We start from the raw sequence: 15,076 nt of genomic DNA, 5'->3' as shown, positions 1-15,076 counted from the left end.
GGATAAATCAGATGTTTAACATTAAGTTTGCTCTTTCACAACAAACTAAAAAAAAAAAAAAGACAGCTATTCATGTGAAATCCTGACAATTCTTAAAAATCTAACCAGTCGTATGACATCATCACTGAATGTCATCAGGAATTAATGTTATTCTTAATGCAGTTTATGTAAACAACTAGTGTTTAACAAACAAGCAAACAAACAACTGTGAAACATAATTTTCAGTCTACTAAATACAAATTCCCTCATAAATTCTTCTTATTGATTATTTCATTTGGTAGACAGTTCTCACACTCGTCGATCAAATTTCAGGTAGAAAAACCAGGGTTGAAAAGACTATCAGGGGCACCCCTACCATAAACTCCATGGACTGTCCAGATTTATAAAAGGATGAAAATTGTGCTGAAAATAAAGAGATAAACTCAAGTTGGTCTTGACTTTGCAAGAGGTAACATTTTAAAGAATCAGATATAAATTATGTTACCTAATACAAAAAAGATTCCTACTCTGAGGACAACATTGCAACATACAGAAAATAAACAGCCACCTCCACTTCACTGATCCCCAACCCAGCTTACCCAAACATTTTAAAATTGCAAAGCATTTTAAATTGCAAAGCAAAAATTGCATGGAAAAAGAGCATTTGTTAAACCCTGATTTTATTTCAAGCTGTAAAAACAGCTACTGTTGGTAATCTTGGATGACTAACGTGAGAAACTATATAACCCTGTGCCCCACCCTCTTTCCACAATCTGTAACTTGTATTATCATAATAGCATGACATTTCTTCCTTTATATTACCAAACTAGGTGTCTCAGCAGTAAAAGGTTGGAACCTACTGAAGATATTTTAACATCCAACCATCTCAATATAATCCTAACTCCAGCCAAGGCAAGGAGAAAATACTTCCTTTCTCCTGCAGTTTGAACAGGTGATCTGCTAGGCGCAATGCCTATGTCCAGTATGAAGCTGGAAGTGAAAAAATGAACTGCCTTAGTTCAGTCATAAAAGTCAAAAGCAGCAGGAAAAAAAAAAAAGGAATGGTTTTGCCATCTGTTTGACCACTGATTTGCTTAGTTCCTCATTTGACTCTCTTCATTTGCAAGAGTATTTCACAATGCACTTGAGTAATGGCATGTTATAAATGCCTACAAAAAGAAGACCATATTATCTTTCTTTCAGGAAAATGAAATTTAAACCATTAAAAATACTCTGATATGTACAGTAAGCAAATACCAGCTACAAAGACCTGAGGCTTTGTTTAGTTCTAAGCTTCACGTTATATCCTTGGCATATATGAATGAGATGATCTTTAATTGATCCAACAGGATTGGTGAAACAGTCTGGCATCCTTACAAGCATTTCTTCTGGTTACATCTAAGTGCTGCATGACCTGCTAAGGTAACCCACTGGGCATGCAAAACCAAGACAATACATTCAGAGACCTCTCGAAATCTAGCTTTATATGAATCCTACATAAATTATAAATCAACTGTTGTGGACCCTAAGTGATGTTTAAATATCTATAATGCATTAGAGCTCTTGATGATTTAAACATGTTTGCATTAATAATACAAGATATTTCAAAGATCAAATTTGAAGATTTAAGTATTTCAGAGCCACCACTGAAGAAGCGAATGGAGGGCAAATAACGCATTCCCGCTGATAAAAGGCACAGTTTTGTAAAAATACAAGAAATAGAGTAATAAGGCGTTAAGCCTAGGCATTTCTACATCCAGCAGGCTGTAAAGCACTATGTCTCTGAATCCAGCTCCAAAACGTTTCAGTCTAAGGTAGCTAGGTACAGAATCTAGGGGGAAAATAGCTGAACAAACAATATTAATGAACTATGGTCCCTTTAAAAATAAATCCATCAAACTAAGTAACAACTGAGACTGAATTATTGGCTTTTCCCCATTTTCAAACATCCTGCATTTCAGCTGCCTTTCTTTATAGCAACGTAAATATTATGCAGAGTTACCTTCCAACTAAACAAACTTTCTTTAGATATAACACACATGTAAAATAAAGTCTAAAGCACCAATATGAGCTAATCAAAACAACTAATTCTGTCAGCTAGTAAGCAAGCTTCAAATCTGCTTTCATCGGTGTCTCATCGGTGTAGAACTGAGCAGAAGATTGTTTACTATTCACGTGAAGAAAAAAAAAATAGACAAACACAGAAATAGGCTGCAGAGACAGATTACATACTTTCCTTCCCTGCAGGATAGCTGATATAAGAAAGCCATCTAGTGTTAACTTTCAGAAGTGAAAACTGCGCACAAAAGAGCTCGGGAAAATTTACATGTGCAATTCTCTTTAACTTTACATGTCTTTTGCATCATAAAAATAAAACTAGTTTCCTCTAGAAAAGCCAGGCTGAAAGCAAGTATTCAAACTACCGATGTATTAAAATAATGCAACACCAAGTACTAAGGTAGTTTACTGACCTACTTCATGAACCTTAACAGCCATATCTGAGATTTGTCAGCTTCGGAGTTGCCTTTGTCAAGCCTGGGTAACGCTACTTCCCCATTCGCAGGGGCTCGCACAGCGCAGCCGAGCGCTGCCGCCCAGCACAGAAGGGCTGCGAAGCCACCAGCATCAAATCTGAGGCAAAGTTGAGCCGAGCTGGCTGCTATTTAACGAACCGAATGTCAAGTTTGGAGAACGGACCCCTGAACAGCTATCGGAGTATTACAAGATAACAAAGAGTGCAAAAGGATGCAGCCTGCGCCTCGTATCCAGCAACCAAAAAAAAAAAAAAAAAAAAAAAAAAAAAAAAAAAAAAAAAGAGGTATTTAAATAATTTTTAAATCATTTAAGGAAACTGCACGGGCTGAAGAGGCTTTTCTTCTGCTACCCCAAGCGCTTGGCGGTCCCCGCTGCACCGTCCCCGCTCTGAGCAGCAGCTCTCCCCAGAGATGTCCGATCCGGGCAAACTTACTCCGTAATTGCCATTATTCTTGGAGTGAGACTCGGAGAGGGGAGCGGGGGGCTCTGGCTGCCGCACCCGGCGGCAGAGCCACCCCGCAGGTGACTGGCGACCCGGCGGACACCCCCGCCGCCCCCGCGGCCATTCTCTACGGGGCGGATCGCATCGCTATTTATAAAGGCGACGTGCGGGAGCGAGTCGCCCCGGCCGCCACACGGTGCCCGCCGCGCCGGGGCGGGGTGGCTGCGGCCGGGGCGAGGACGGGGTGCCGCTGGGGAAGGGGGGCCCGCGCCTCCCCGCCGCTTTCCCACCCGCCTCAGCCCTCCGTCCTCCCGCGGAGCCCGGAGAAGCGGAGCCTTCCTCCCAAAGGCACCTGAGGGAAGAAGAGATGGGTCTGCCTTCACAGCACCCCCTTCCCTGAAGTGCTCCCGAGCCCTTCCCGGGAGGGAAGGCACTCGCACGCCCGCGGGGCACGGACGCGGTGGCGAGCGCCGCTCCTTACCTGATGCTGCCGCGGCCGCCGCTGCTGCCCGCGCTCCGGCCGCTCCGGCCGCGGGACCCCCATGCCCCCCCGAGCACTCCGCTCCGCTGCGCTCCGCTCCGCTCCCCTCCCGCGGGACGCGCCACCCGCGGGGCGCCGGAGCCTTGCACGGAACCGGGGGCCGTCCGCTGCGGTGCCGCGGGGTACCGCGGGCTGGCGTGAGCGCCGCTGCTCCTCCTCTCGTTCCCCCACCACCCCTTCCTGGCGCTCCCCCGCGCTCCGCCCGGCGCTGGGTCTGGAGTGCGGCTCCGCCGCCGGACGGGAGGGCGGGGCGGCGGCGGGAGGGCGGGGGCAGCAGCGACACTCACACCCGCGCTCGCCGGCCCCGCACGCCCGCAGCTCCGCCCCGCCCGCCGGCCCCGCCTCCCGCGGCTCCGCCGGCGCGGCCCCGGGGGACCGCCAACTCCGCATTGGCCGCTGGCGCTGTCGCGTATCCCAAACCCCGCGTCCCGCCTGACACCGCCTCCCCCGCCGCCTCTCGCCCGCCGCGGCGGGGCGCGGGCGGGGATCCTCGGGGACAGGCGGCCAGCTCGGGATCGGAAGCGGGCAACAGGTGGGGTGAGGGACGCAGCGAGGCAGAGCATGGGGGGCCCCGGGAAGGGCCCTCTCCGGCAGCGAGCCGGTGAGCACCCGGTCCTTCAGCTGGCCCGGGCCTCCCAGCTGCTGCCGTGCCCAGCCGAGCGCGGCGGAGCAGCGCCGAGACAGAGCGGCCCGGCATCTGCCCCTGCCCCGCACGGACACTCCGCTTTCAAGACCCTGGACAACGCCGCCCGGCCCGGCCGCTCTCAGCCCCTCCCTTGCCCCTCTGCCGCCTTCGGGCTCCTGAGGCTCCCGGAGTGGCGAGCACCGGGGTGACTGGGACTCTGCGTTATCCTACAGGCTGTGCATTGCCTCAGCGAAAGTCCGTCTGAGAGCCTCTGGGCTTGCCGTGTCCGCGCCCCTTTAGTGTGTGCTCTTACCCACGTCTTGAAACCGGGGATACCTGTAGAGAAGAAACACATGGCAGTGGAGTATCTCGGAATTGCCCTATGTGCTCTGTCTCCTGCATACACTCTCTAAGTTTCACGTGGGTCAGGAGCATGGAGCTTTCCCTCTGTCTTGTGCAGTCCTGAACATGTTTGCCTGCCAAATAAGCCATGGCTAGATATCCACATTTCCTCCACCTCCCCAACATGTTCTGCTAAGCAAACCAAAGGCTGGTTTCAGAATTTGAATTTCCCTATTTCTACTCTGCGGGCTAGTTCTGCAAAGCACCATATCTGTAATCACAGAACCCACTTCTACATAGAGGTTGCAAAATAGAAGATGTTATCAGGACTGATGTGGCTGCTCCCATCTGCTACACCAAATGACGAGGCTTGCAATACCATTGAAATAAAGTCTACTCCTACAGAACCCTTTAGAAATAATCCAGGATTCTTTTATGTTTTTCCAGTCCTCTCTTGCTTTCTTTCCCCTCCGCCCATACCCACCTCTCAGGGGTAAGTAACTTTCTGGTTGTACCAGTTCACTCAGCTCTGGCAAGCAAGCTGAGTGTTGACATTTACAAATATTCCACTGCCTAGTAAACTTCTCCTCATTGCCTACCTTTTGCTGGAAGCAGAGCAGAAGACTATAGTGGAAAGGAACTGCCACGTGTATGCTAAAGATCCAAAGGCCAAGTTTTGGGTTATTGCATCTAACGGTTCCTTTAATGCACATTTTGCATCAAGAAATACAGTCCACAATCCTAAATGCAAGCATAGGTTCATGCAGGCTTATTAGAACAAACTTCGAGGTGCCAAGATTAAAAGCAGTGGCAAGCATTACATTCATTAATTAGGGTTTGGATGCCTGCTTGAGTGTTATTGTTTTGGTTGAAATGTTATTTTAGAATGTTATAATTTCTACCCAAAATCGCTAGTCCAGTTAGGCAGCAGACTGTCTATGTACTGACAGGACCACAGAAATAATATTATTATTGTCCTAAAAAAAGCCTCAGAAAAATGCACTACAAGTGAAAGGAACGGTGTCGTTTTCACTTTGTCTGTTATAGACATGTCCTTCCTGGAAGGCTCATTCTTTTAAAACGGAATGAAATGACAAAATGACAGAAAATATAAATGCAAACAGAGGGAATCGGGAGAGGTGTGAGTGTGTACAGAGTATGGCAGGCAGTGCTTGTCTCTGATTTCCGTGCTGATCAAGTCCTCAGTGCTAGAGGGCTCTGGCTGCTTGTTCCGATGAGTCCCTCTCACTCCGAGGACAGACTCCGCAGCAACTGCTGAATTTTCTCTCCTTGTTGTCATTCCTCTCGCACGCCGCATCTCTTGCGCCGAAAGGAAGCTGGGTGAGCAGAGCACGAAGGGAAGCTGGGTGAGCAGCGCCGTCGCTCCCCATCCCCCGTGAGGCCGGTGCGAGGCTCCGGGAGCGCCGCCCGGCCAGAGCCGCCCTCCGCCGCCAGGTGTCCTCTGGCAGCCGCGCGGGGGCCGCCCCGGGGCCGCGCTCTCGCTCCGCTTTGCTGAACTCGCCCGTGGAGTGCCTGACCCACCTCGGCTGCGGCTGATTTTCTCCTGCCTGCACCCTCAGCGCAGCTAAATGGTTCTTTCATAAGCTTGGCTACATTTCATGTGCAAACTTAGGAAGGTGGTAGCGCACTGTACTAATAGCTGTAATATTTTGCATGCTAAGAACAATATTTGCATATACTTACTCTGTTTTCTTTTAAAGATTTGTTTCATAAAGCACTTTGGATGCAAATCAGCTTCCTCCAATAATATTTCGGTGTTTCACCTACTATCCTAAAGAAAATTATGCTTAAAAAAAACCTGACATCTTATCTGTAAGTCATGGCATTTCCTTATCCTCTAAAAAAAATGCTAGTCAGTCCTTACCGACTGCAGTGGTGAGATTAACTCCTTCCTGCACTTAGGGTGCATTCACCCCTCTGCATACTGTCCTGTCTAAAGGGGCTTCATCTGGATGTGAGAAATGCTTAGGCATTCTGCTCTGTGGTGCCTCTGAGCCTGACGTCCATCATTACAGAACAGACAAACAGTGGTAATGCCTGTGAATTTAAAAAAAAGCATTTCTCAGCTGACAGAATGTACTTCATGATGGAACTGTGGTAACTGACTTACTTAACAGGTCTAAACATTTACAGCCAACAGCCAACACACTAAATGGTGTTTAGGTTGCATTCCTAAAAATAATCATTACCTGTGTCTTGACAAGATCCAGCACACTGATACATATTAGGGTTTTGCTGTTAGGACAGTCTGGAATCTTGCTGTGATCACTGCTTTGCTTTTTTTTTTTTTTTTTCCTTAATTTATATTTTTTTTTCCCCTCTGTGACTCCTTTTCCTTCTCTCTCACTCTTCTCTCACTCCTCCAGTATCATTCTTTTTGGCTTCCAGGCTACCATCTGTGTACCCTCAGGGAGTCAACAAGAAACAAGAGAAGAACAAGGGCCAGAAACCAGAACACAGGTGAAAAGAGGTAAACAGAAGCTTCTTGCAATAATAAAGGAATGTTCAAGCCTCAAAAGCACAAGAGCAAACTGGGGCAAGAGGAATCTCTTGCCTAAACTAAAAACTGATACATCTACAATTGAATTGGGTGGGAAAAAAAGAGGACACTGACTTTTGATTCAGGTTTTAATTCTTGCAGGATGCATGTATTTATTTGAATTGCCTAGTGAAGGACACTCACTTGCCACAGATTTGGGATAAATCACAGCAGGACAGTTCAGCCTTTGACAATATGGATCCAGAAGGTATTATAACTGTGTAGAAGGTATTATAATTGTGTATCTCAGCTATACAAATAACATGCAAGCAGAAATCAGACAGAAGACATCCCACAGGCTACAGGCTGGGCAGCTCTGATTAAGATGGGTGCCAACTTTTCCTGCAGTACCTTTTCTTCACTTCTCCTGTTCATATTTACCTTCAAAGTACCCAGCTCAGCCACATGTGAAGCTAGTCTTCAGACACTGTTAACACACAAGGAATTGTTCCAATGTTGCCTACTAAGTGTTTGTTTCCAGTGACATAAAGACAACTCTAACAACAAAAGTGGACTTTTTCATTTGTTCTTAGCGAAGTGGGTCCAACTGAGATCTTGGAAGTGGAGTGGGAAGGGGAAAAGACATCCGGTAGCCACATGATGAGGCTCGTTTTGCTGACACAAGGCAATTAGAAATAGGCAAGCTGAAGAAAGTTTAGGTTTGTTTCCTCAGCCTTGGGCATAAGCCTAGAATCCAGATGAAGTAAGCGCGTGCTGAGCACAAGATTTCACTGATGCATAAAGATGTCATCTCGCTCACAAATCTTTTTGCTGAGGTTGCTCAGTATTTCCTGATGCAGTTAACAAGGTGAGGTGCTCTATTTGGGAATTCTGGCTAGGTCTTTGGAGCAACTTCAACTCCCTCTGGTCAACCAGAGGAAGGCTGTGAGCAGCAGCAGCAAGGCAGCTCTGGCTTCACAGGTTCCCAGTGAATCACCACGCCATCCACAGGCTGGTCCGAAGGTCAGCACTGCAGGCAAATCCCCAGACTCCATGTTTCCATAGATCCAGCAGCCCTGGAGCCACACTTGTATGGCCCGGTGAACACAAGAGCTCCTATTCCAGTAACCACTATGATCTGGCAGTTTCTTATACCTCAGAATAGGCTGAGTGGATTTTGTTCTTCTAACCCCAAGCTGCCCTTTCATTTAGACATTATATGGGTGAAAGCATGTACTCAAACTCTCTAAAGTGCTTATTTTACATGTTGCTGCCAAAGTGTAAACAGAGTTTACCACGATACTAATATTTCATCCTAGTGGCTTCCCTAAGATATGAGCAATTCAGTGAAACAAAACATCCTCTGTATCCTCTGAAACTAGTTTTGAAAGCCCAGATGGCAGAAAATACCACTGGTTTTAATTAGCAATATCCTTCACATGAATCCCCTATTAACCAAAAGAGCATACTATATTTCATCTCACTTCCTCTAGTTTACTTACTACTGCCTCTCTTCTCTGTGGTTTACCAGCAGGAAACTACCGGAGGGGACATATCCAGATAAGATTAAACAACATAATATTATCATCTTTACTATAACCAGGCTGGCAGCTTTTTTTGCTAGATGCTGAAATGAGATTCACAGCCATTTTGGCTTCCATTCACTGTGGAAAGAAACCATTCTTATAAGTCCACAATACTTCACTAATTCCTGAACTATTTCACTTGTGACAGGCCTTTTTTTTTTCACTGAAATGCACTTCAGACAGAAATCCGGGTTCACCCTAGTTGAATGTAATAGGAAGCAGAAGCAGGGTGTCCTGAAAGTGGATGTATCTCCAAAGGTAAGAGTGTTTTAGAGCAAGGTAGTTGTGGGCAGTGCTCTGCTGAGGAGCTATTGGAAAGTCACCAAGTGGCTTCTTTCTAGTGGCAGTGGGACAAGAGTGTGCCTGGCTCCATACATTTCTACCTCAGCTCTCCCCTGAGGGTCTTTCAATGTACAGAAAACCTCAAGACTACAGATGAGAAAAAAGAGAGGCAGAGAGAAGCAGGAAAAAAAAGATGTTTTTTTCCTGCACATGCTAATCTCATTCTACCTTGGATATTCCCAGTCCGAATTCTTTATGCCTTGTCATGCTGGGTTAACATATAAACTCCCTGCAGCAGCGTGCATAAAGCCTCTGACATTTGCAGCCATTGTATATGCCATTTTTCACTGAGACTGGAGCAATATTAACCAATAGCTAACATGGATGGTCACTTTCTACTTGCAAAATCTCCCAGAGTTTTTTATGGGATCAGTACTGTTCTGCAGTTCTGGCAGAATGCTGCTGTGGTCTTTATCAGAAACCTTCAGTGTCTTGAAAAGACATCTCTAATCCCTTAGCTGTTTCACAGATACTGAGACCACATTACTTCCAAAGGAATTTCTCCTGTCAGGTAACAGAAAGTTCACCCAGTAAGGGAATCTCTTCACTGTAAATAGGTTGCACCATCCAACTGCTGAGGAGGGAGGGGAAAAATCTGGAGTAAATTGGCATGACGAGGCGTGTGAATGAAGTCAGCCAGGGAGAAAAGACAGTCTAGGCATCAAAAGACAGGCTGCTTCAGCACATCTCCAGAGCAACTTCTGCTGGCAGCTCTCTTAATGTCTGCATCTTAGGTCAGGCAAATTGATAATATACACTAAAATTTCATTTTAATTATCACTGAGTTCAGTTCTTAACATGACCACTCCTTTTTTGGGTGGTCCACCACTCCTTTTTTTTTTTTTTTTTGTTTTTTTTTGTCTGGTTTTGTTTGTTTGTTTGTTTGTTTGTTTGTTTGTTTTGTTTTGTTTGTGGGGTTTGGGGGGTTTTTTTGGTGGGTTTTTTGGGGGGTTTTTTTTGGGTTTTTTTTTGTTGCTATTAATTTGACAAGCATGTCTTCTGGGACTGACATTTTCCAGACTTGGTGTTAGCACATGACAAGTTTTGAAAGATGAAAGAAAATCAGCAGAGCAATTAAAGCATATAAAGATTATTTTCCACATGGCCTGACCAAAACTTTTGCACTTGATATAACTCCAAAAAATCTGAAATTAGAAACAAAACAAAACCATTAAAAAAACCAAAAAACTTAGCTCTTAATAGAAAAATGTTCTGAGCTAATTTTTTAAGAAGTTTGAAAGTTTTGGCATTTCTTAGTTGGCAGTTTTACTATATTTGTTAAGTTTTCATTTTAAGATGCTGTAATGAGATATAATTGGGTGGGTTGTTTCTCAAATGGAATAAAAGATAATATATATTTAAACTAGATCATTCTTTCAATAACTTAGGTAGGGTGAAGAAGAGAAGGCACTATGAAATCACTATTGATCTCACCACACCAAACTAATTTATTTGGGAAAGACTTGGGACAGTGCTGAGAAGTATGGAAAATCCATTGATAGACAGAGAAATTGATCTTTGTTAAGGATATTCTACTTGAAGAAAATTAGTTAATACTTTTTCCATGTTCCATAAAGTCCTAGACTTTAAAGCTCCAAAGGCCCATTTTTGATAATCTACTCTGACCTTCTGTATATGACATGTCATTGAACGTCTATGAATTAATTTTTGTTTCAGTTACGTGTCTTCTAGAAAAATTTCCAGTCATTATATACATATTCTCACTAAAGGAAAATTCACTGGAGTCCTTGGTACATTGTTTCAATTACTTTCAATGTTAAAAATGTGTGCCTTATTCCTAGTTTGAACTGTCTACCTTTCAGTTAATGTATCTTGTCATACTTTTGTCCACTATATTGAAAAGTTCATTCACGCTGTGTGCTCAGTGCTGGTACTTACTGACAGTAACTGTGTTGCTCCTCAGTCCGTTCTTTTATAAAGGACATAGATACAGCAATGAGAGGTTTCTGCTATGATCTGTTTTTCATTTCCCATAATATGTTTCATGGTTTTTCTCTGAATTGTTTTCCCTCTGAACTCATTCTAAATTCCTGAAATGCAGGAGAATGTAGATGCCATACTGTCAAGAGCCCTAGGGAGATGCCTTCTGCAAGCAAGGATCTTTGTTAAGTTTCTATTGAACCATTTCTGTTACTTTCAAATTGTGCCATTAGAATCTAAGCTCTTATTCCATCTCACATCTCTCAATTCTCATTTTAAAGTATTCCATGTGAAACTGCAGAAAGACAGGAAACAATCACGACCTATTTTGTGGGCCTATTTTATAGCATTGTTCCGCTGACCACCATTTGGAGTGGAAATACAAATTATTTTAATTCACAGGAGGAATCACAAATCTCAGAGAAGTATTTGTTTTAGCTCACCAAACTATTTCTAGTGTGATCAAAATGCAAATTCACTTACTTTTGATGGTTCTCACATGGCCCAAAGCTTTATTTAACTCTATCTTTGGTGTTATGTAGATAGGTGATGAAGTCTTTCTTGGATCACGTACGCATGAAGCACATTTCACTGGCTAATCTGACCCACATGAGAGAAGCAAAGGTGAATATTCTTGAACCTGGGCTTCCTAATAACCTTAGAACTTTTACTTTTGTTCAGTGATACAACATCCACTGATAGCACTATTTTCTACAGTTTTCTACCAGAAAACACTTTCTGCCCCTAAAATTCACAAAGGATGCAAACTGAGGATCACAAGAGAATCCATGCTTGCTTTTAATTTGGTGCCAGACACTGTTAGTATCTAATGTACCTACTAGTGGTCTTTGGAGAAGGCACCTGCTTCTGCTCACAGCAGAAAACAGCTGGAAAGAATGATAACTTGGATTTAATTGCTCAAATGCTTGAAGAACCAGGGCACACCCTGTACCCACATAGTGTGTCTCCTGGTATTTTTTAATTGATGTATCTTGTCTTTCATCTACCCCACAAACTGCGGGCATTTTTCACAAATTATCTCTTCTTTGTCATCCACAGCTCCATTTTCTCGTTTTGCAGCCTGCTAAATTGGTAACAGTGTAGCAGGAAAGAAAGTTTCTGACTCATCTATCATGAGTCATCTAACAATTTGGTGAGGTTTGTTTTTCTGCTATGACTCTGCACCTGGAACATAGAGTAGTATAACATTACCTTTATGTTTCTTCTGACACTGCATTAAAACTTGTGAATTCATTGAGCACTCTGCTCAGAAATGAACAGGCCACAGAAGAAACCTTGATAATACCCTTTGGCTTCTTTGTGTTTAAGTTGTAAGTGATTCAGACCTGATTTTCTTCTGCATCAGTGAGCTATTTGCACTACTCTGGCAGCAAGGCTTGGCGCCCCAGGAGAGCCAGGGCAATGTCAGCTTTGCTCAGATGTGTGTCTGCTCTGGGCAGACTCTCTTTGCAGGGGCAGCAACAAACTTGAGCAGTAGAAGTCCGGGGTAGTCAGCCCAAGAGGGAACATTACAGCAGAGGATTTATTGATCAGTTTGCTGTGTCAGTTTGAACAGCTCTGCTACTCAGGTGGCCACAGTGTGCAAAATGATCCAGCCACTAGGAGACACGCACCCTTTGCCAGGCCTGGAAAAGAGGTTTTCTGGGCTGGTTGATCCCACTAGTGGGGCACCACAGGGAAATTATGACTGACACACAAGGCCTTAGCTGAGTCTTGATATTGTCAGTTGTAGCTGCTTGATCGTTAACTACTTGGGTAATTGAGAAACTTAAGAACAAATCCACTGGGTTGGGGTTTTTTCTTTCTCCCCTTGGTTCTATCATTTGTTACTTTTGCTTTTTCCATTTTTTGGTAGAAGCTTATTCAATGTGGATTACTGGACTTGACAGCCTGCCACTGTGGACATTGGATAACTGGAACAGACAGACATCCACATAACCTTGCTCTTTTGGTGTAATTGAAAGCTCATTGATGTTGGAGAAATCTTTTCATTTTCCTCAGTGCATTTTCTACTGGAGTCTTACACCAAAAGTCTGATCGATAGAAAAGGAAATAGAGGTAATGTACACAGCTTTCACAGCTCTTCCTCTTTGCATAAAAAGTGTCACACTGATTGAGAGCTTGGGTACATTTACAAATCACCATGGATTTGATGTAAACCTGGGGAGGCTGTCCGAGTGCCAGCACAGGAGCTGTGCCAGCCAGGCAGCGCAGGGCAGTACCTACCTGAGGGGGTAGGTCTGTGCAGTCTGGCAGAGTGACAATCACAGGGCTGTGGTGCTTTCAGGGCACAAACATCCAGGCAGGGCTGTATTTAGTCAAATGCATTTCTCAGTCCAAACTTGGTCAAAAGTGTGTCTTTGCATAGTGCCTCAGGACAAAGCAAACATCTCCATCCCCTTTTTTTCATGGTTTTTCTGCTTTTGCTTAATTTTACAAGTCCAATGCTGACGAAATGAAAAGGTCATTCATCCACTAAATAGATCAGTGAAATGGTAGCATTCACCATGGGTTTTTGCCTGTTTGACTGGTTGGTTGATAATGTAATTACTTTCAGCAGAATAGCCAAAAATGAGCAGGCATGTGGATTGAGTTTCCAGTTTTTCACAGACTTGGTAAATGAAGCAATGATACTCAGGTAATCTCCTAATTATTGTTGCTTTGAAAGGTTGGTATTTTGGTAGATACTATCTTCTAAATTTTGTTGAGCAAGAATGACTGTATTAGGAGACTTCCTCTGGCCTACTTTCCTTTTCACACTCACAGTGCAAATGGATATTCTGGCTACTCAGAATATCTCCCTCAGTACAGTGAGCTGTACTTCCACCTGTCAAAACAATGTCACTCCATGGTGACTTACAGAAAAGCTGTAAATTGGCTTTTGTTTTTGCACTGTGCTTTTCACTTTTCCCCAAACAGGAACTCTCACCTCATTTTGCATCTGCTCTTACTGTGGATGGAACCAAGCCCAGATACTGCAGGTGATCCCCTGCTCTCTGCTTCAGATTACTCTCACTTGAGAAGGGTTGGGAAAACAGCTCTGAAGGACCACTGCACCAGTCAGTAAAGGAACAAAGACAACTCAAAATTTAAAAAAGAAAAAAAAAACGGAAAATACATTTTAGTCTGGTTATTTATTTTGGCAGCCAAAAGCTAATTTTAATTATGCTTGATGCCTCATAAAGTGCTGTCTTACAGCCAGTTGAAACAGGCCACTGTTGAAATAATGAAGACATAGTAACATGGGATAATGCTTCTGTGCATACTCCTAAATCTGTCCTGAGCAGATCCATCTTTTCTCATGCAAACTGAGGCTCACTCTAGTTAAGTGCTAAATATGGCAAACCAGGTTTAGCTCTGCCATCTCTGGCTACCTCCATGATGACAGTTCCTTTCACTGGATGCCATGTGGCAGCTCAGGTGCCAACCTGCCTTGCACTGGTGAAGGAAAGACAGGAGTGTAGAGGAAGACAAAAGCACCTTTAGGGGAATGAAGCCTTCTTGCAGAATGGCTTAGCAAACCCCAGCACAGGAGATGTTAATTCTGCAGTCTGCCCCTAGCTGTGTGGACTAGTCAGAGTCTTGTGTTTTCCAACAGAAACATACAAAACATGCTTGCCTTCCCTGGTGTTCTGGAAATTACTTAGCTGGCAATGTTTCTCTTTAAATATCACAGCTAGTCCACCCCAGACCCATTCCCTGTGAAACTAGCAGCAAAGCTCTTAACACCTATGGTGGGAACAGGATCAAGCACAGAATAGAGGTAATGTTTTGAATCTTCAATGACCCGAAAATGCAACGTTTTATTTACATATTATGGTCTTCTTTTATATGGCTACACACATATCTTGCCTGAAGTTGAAGCACAAGAGATCCACGACCAATAGATGATACCCAGGAGCCTCACATACCCAACAGTGCTCTACTGTTACAATGTTGGGTTACAATGCACTAGCAAAGGAGAAGAGTTCTCTTTGTGAAACTATTTAATTAGGAAACCAGAAACACTTCTAGAAAAGTAAAGAGTACTATAAAAGGAAATTGGAATAATTTTTGTCCTGTGTAAAAACAGGAACTTCAGTTCCACCCTATTCATAAATAGTATTACCAGTATTATTATTTATTATAATAGTATTTGAATGTTTTCTTGGATTTACTTTCACAATTATTCTATAAGGAGTTGGAACATGTTCTCCCTATTTTACAGATGGAAATAGTAACA

At 43.9% G+C, this 15,076-nt stretch overlaps 1 protein-coding gene across 4 annotated transcripts in view; it reads right to left on the bottom strand.

The window, feature by feature from the left end:
* Positions 1–3,743, bottom strand: part of SIPA1L2 (signal induced proliferation associated 1 like 2) — a 124,533-nt gene extending 120,790 nt beyond the window's left edge. For 3 of the 4 annotated variants that reach the window (XM_068185069.1, XM_068185070.1, XM_068185072.1), the window contains exon 1: positions 3,438–3,742. The gene's annotated coding sequence lies outside the window, so the exon portion shown is untranslated. Of the gene's footprint in view, positions 1–3,437 lie in introns of all 4 variants that reach the window. The other variant, XM_068185071.1, reaches the window with a different exon arrangement.
* Positions 3,744–15,076: the final 11,333 nt, after the last annotated feature.

Source organism: Anomalospiza imberbis, chromosome 3, assembly GCF_031753505.1.
Source record: "Anomalospiza imberbis isolate Cuckoo-Finch-1a 21T00152 chromosome 3, ASM3175350v1, whole genome shotgun sequence".
Taxonomy (NCBI): Eukaryota; Metazoa; Chordata; class Aves; order Passeriformes; family Viduidae; genus Anomalospiza; species Anomalospiza imberbis.
This window is presented reverse-complemented; position numbering and strand designations above follow the sequence as displayed.